Source organism: Opisthorchis viverrini, assembly GCF_000715545.1.
Source record: "Opisthorchis viverrini unplaced genomic scaffold opera_v5_436, whole genome shotgun sequence".
In the NCBI taxonomy this organism is placed as follows: Eukaryota; Metazoa; Platyhelminthes; class Trematoda; order Opisthorchiida; family Opisthorchiidae; genus Opisthorchis; species Opisthorchis viverrini.
The window spans coordinates 91500-96302 of record NW_008752099.1 but is presented as its reverse complement, the minus strand read 5'-3'; positions in this window follow the sequence as shown (position 1 = coordinate 96302).

Genomic DNA, 4803 nt, shown 5'->3' with positions numbered 1-4803 from the left:
AGAGCTAGATTCAATTTTAACCGTCTAAGTTATAGTGGTTCGCGGCCTAAATTTGACAGCAGGAGTGGTAAGAGAGGAAAGAGAGTTTTCGTAAATGAGCGTTGTACACTTTCAATTGCTAGTCTGCAGTTTTGGGTGTAAAGGGAGAAGAATGCGGGACGGAATTCCACGATTGGTCGTACGCACAGCTTAAATATTGCAAACATTTTGTCTAGGAGGTGACAGGAGCACAGTCTTAAAGAGCTGAGCCTGCGTGCTCTTGCAACCTGTAACTGCACCTGATGGGAAAAGCTAAAAGTACAGGAGTATCTGAGACCGAGATCTTTGATCTCCGTGAAAACGGTGATATAATTTCTATTAATTGTGAAAGCGTCAGCCGGAAGAGAGCAGCGGCAGGAAGTTATACAGGATCTTGTGGAGGAGAAGCTTAGGCCAGATTCGTTTGACCAGCGAGTCGGTGAATCCAAGTCCTGCTTAATCTGGTGAAAAGCGAGGACTTTTTCAGAGGAGGGGAATGTGTACGCGATTTCTATGTCGTCCGCGAAGGGGAACGCCTTACCATGGTTGTGGGGCTTTTGCAGTATTCTCCCGATATCGAGTTCAACGCCCGTGGTTGATTTGTAGATAGGCAGCACCGCTTGCCTCCTCATTTCTGACGCAGTCTAACTCAGGAGTTGTGACCTGAGTGTGGAATTCAGTGCTACACCTTTATCGTCTGTTGTGGAACTAAATGTTGATAGCTTTAGTTACTTAGGGCGCTGCATCCATGCAAGGCCTGCCTCCGCTGCCCTTAAATGTCGTCGGGTCTGCGGTGGTTGAGGAGAAACTGCAATCCTGAATCGCGGCCGGTTGCGTCGGTGTGGTTTCAGGAGCACAACGGACTGTGGCTAAAGTCGGTTTGACCATAAGTTTGGGGTCGGCTGAACAGGCGCCAAGCGCAAGCCTGTTTCGCACCCCTCCCCCAAGACCGCATGGCACAGCTCTCGCGCTTCTAAATGGCGATCACCAGGTATACGCCTGATTGTTGTATATTGTTGTATAATGTTGACAGCCCATTCAAAGTTTTCTATCAGGGCAGATGAGGAGGAAAGGGCAACTAGAAGCCCAAGTGTTCACTTGCTTCCATCTGGCGTAACGCCTCTCTTCGACGGCGTAATATAAAAACAGAATGAATATGTAGAGGTGTTCTGATGGGAGAGAACGACCACTTGAGAACTGATGGGAATGAAACCTCCCAAAGAATGGACAAATTTTTCAGGGAATTTCCACACAAGTTGGACGGTACCATGATTTGGGATGGATGATGAATTAACGTGGAAGTGTCACTAATCTCCAGAGGACTGCTAGCAACTTCGATCAATTCGTGGTGCACGGCGATAAAACGTTTCAGCGCTTACGGCGAATGCTATCAGTGGTGGGTTGCGAATTTTACTGATTGTGTGACTTCTCCAGGGGACACGGGAGTGGGGTGTGTTATGCCTGACTGACAAAGTGAGCCTTGAATCGGTGCAATTCAAACTAAGAATAGGGCTGCCACCTCCCTGTCGGCCACTGCAGAGTGTCATCAGGATATCCCATATACACATACGTACATATATCATGGACGCATGGTAAGCCTTCCATCATCTGCAGTGTGAAGCATTGCCAGATTAGTGACACAACCGGGAAAAGTCCAAACCAGCAGCTACAGGCAGACAATAACAATAACAGACAGTAACAATAACAATTATAGGTCAGGATCCGACCCACTGGTAACGGATGATAAACCCGTGCCACTCTATGAGTGGTGGGTGTACGAACGCACCATGGTGCAAAATAACAGGGCGACACTCCCTGTATAGCCTACCAAACCATCGCACGTGGCTTCCATCCCTCATGAATGCCACCACCTCTATAAGGTGGAAAACCATCAGGCAGTCGTAATTGCGGCATTGATAAAGTACTTGAGCTACAGATTTTATCAAGGTGGGAAACCATCAGGCAGTCGTAATTGCGGCATTGATAAAGTACTTGAGCTACTAGATTTTATCAGGCCGGGGGTAAACCGATCCATTAAAACGGGTTAGTCAATTAGGACAGGAAAAAACAACCACCCGCCGGTAAAGGTAGGTCGTAGATGAAGCAAATGAGCTGTCATCCGTCAATGAAACTATGCACATCATCAGACAGATTATATGTTTGGCGTATAATGGGCCTTTGTGATGATAATATCAGTGACGTCAGTTTGCTTTGTTAGTTAAAGCTAGACCAATGTACCAATAATGAGACCTGACAGTTGTTTGAGGCAGGATCTTGGCTAAAGTAGGGTGTAATTTTTGGGGTACCAAGACTAACAGTAGCACAGCACACCGAGATCAAGCAGGCTTTCAAAAGACATCCGTGGTTTGGAGCAAGGCATGGGGATAGCAGGGTTTAATAGAACGGTCTTTTACTTACTCACTAGCTATATTGTAGTTAACGCAAGTGTGCATGGAACCCTATTATTAGGATCAACCATAGAGTGGGCGGGTAACATGTGAGACAAAAATAAAGAGCAATGTCCGAATAGCATTTCCAGGTGCATTGATTGCGAGAAACATGGAGTGCAATATTTGAACGTTTCTTCGCAAACCTCCGCTGGAAACACCGATGTTACAGTCTTTACTTTGATGAAACCTAGCAACGAAATTTTCCATCTCAGCGAACAAACCAACAGAAATCCATTGCAGCGGAAAGATGCCATTAACGAGTTGCGCACCGATTATTGTTTGCGTTAGACTAGACGTTTAGTGTTTAGACGGTCAGAAAACCGCCCAGGTAACCAACAAGCCTGGCCTGTTGGTTTTCAATAATGCGTTCTCATAATCATAAGCATTTGCCGTCTAGTTCGGCTTGAATTCGCCGAACCGCCTCGTTATTATTATTGCCCTACTGGCGGTATTTCCGATCAGGAGGGCCAGAACAATAAAAGAAATGTCGTGTTAAATAGGAAAGGTTCAATCGTGAGGCGAGAAGAAATTATTTTCATCAGTATAGTTCTTGATGTCTATGATTCTAGAAATGAGAAAAATTTAACCCCTGATAACCATGGGTTTATCGCTGTATGATCATGCATTAGCAATCGAATCGCCTAACGTCACTTGTGGGTGAAAGATTTAGACGCAAATAAACAAGACGGAAACAAGCAAATGCGTGTAGGGTGAGATTTATAAAGACGTTTGATCAGGCTGCCCATCGAAAATTCCCTAAAAAGATGCACGTGTATGGTGTGAGAGGATTTGTTGGCTCTGGTTGCCTCGTGAGAGGCGCTGGACAGTTAACTTAAGCAATCACTACATCACACTTCTTTCAAAAGTGAGTGGGGTTTCACAAGGACCTCTAATCGTAACGCTCACTCATATTAATATCCTTTCAACAAGGTTCAAGTCGGTTTGTCTGCACTTCGCCGGTGATTTGCGAATTTGGGGGATCATTCAAAACCTTGGTGAATAACCGCTACGCACAACGAAATTCCAAATTGCCCTATGGAGGAAAGCAACATTTTTCTCTACAGGAAGGAGTGTAACTTAACTCGCGCATCCTCGTAACCAGCAAGAGCTATGTTCGAGAGCTAATATCCAGGAATTTGGCATTCTGCTCCACACCTATTCGCATAGGATGGTCAGCGCCATCTATCCAGTATGGATCCGATTAATACTGAAAAAAGATGCAATAGTTAGCCTTCCTATTCTCAGAGGTGAACTTCGCAAGTTAGAAACCATCAAACATGCAGCCACAAGGGCGATATCGCATACAACATACGCGGAGAATTGCAGAAATTTCAAATGATATGCAGCGGAATATAAGCGAGTGAGAATTGTTTTTTATGTGGGTAGTTGAAGCGTTTGTAGAATGCGCGCTCACATCAGTCTCGTTTGAACGGTTGTACTTCTGCTCTGGCACCCCTGTGTCCGCACCTTAAAGAGAAGCACCGGAATCGACTTTAGAATCACCTCAACAGATGTCTTTGGTGTCGGATGCCTAGTATACTGTTCCTATATTCGGTTCCCGTTTTATGTGTAAGGGGAAACAATTAACAGAGATCGCCCATTACCATCGAGCGTATTGTGTCTGGGTAACGCGCCACACGATCAGAGTTTCACACGCAGTCGTGTCTATGTTTCCTACCCCTCCAGAACAAACCCTCTATAATAGCACTTGAAAGACATTTCAGGCGCTCAAACTGCAACACGAAGAAGGCGCGCCTTTAACAGATCTTCAGGAGACCAGTAAAGCCCTTGGAACCGTAGCATCAAAAATTGGACCATCGAAAACCCTGTGAGGCACAGAGCATCGGTCATTTGTAAAAAGTGACAGAACAAAATATGGATATTTTGATGAAGGAAACTACTCATAAGGTCACTGAAAACACTTCGTATACAATAAACGAGAGATTCCCTTGAATTACTCACGGATCCACGGATTGATACACAGGATCGAGGCTTTTGCCCAAGTTTCCCGGGTCGGTTTTGTTCTTGTCGGTCAGTGGCTGTCGTTCACCTGAAAGGCACAAGTGAAAAAAGGGCGTAGCACTGCTCTTTATGTCCTCAGCGCGGGGCAGTATGCTCGCCAGCGCGAGGATTCCCATAAATTAATGTCTAATAGTGCTTTAAATTGGGTTCGAGAAGGAGCGTGTACAACCGTCGGAGGAAGGTCATTCCACGCAGCTACTACCCGAAGTGAAAAAAGTTTTGTCTAATGAATGTGTGTGCCCTGAGCTTGAAGATTTTCTTACTATGTCCCCGCCGGGTGTTTGCTGGGTCAACGGTAAAAAACCTGTTTGCC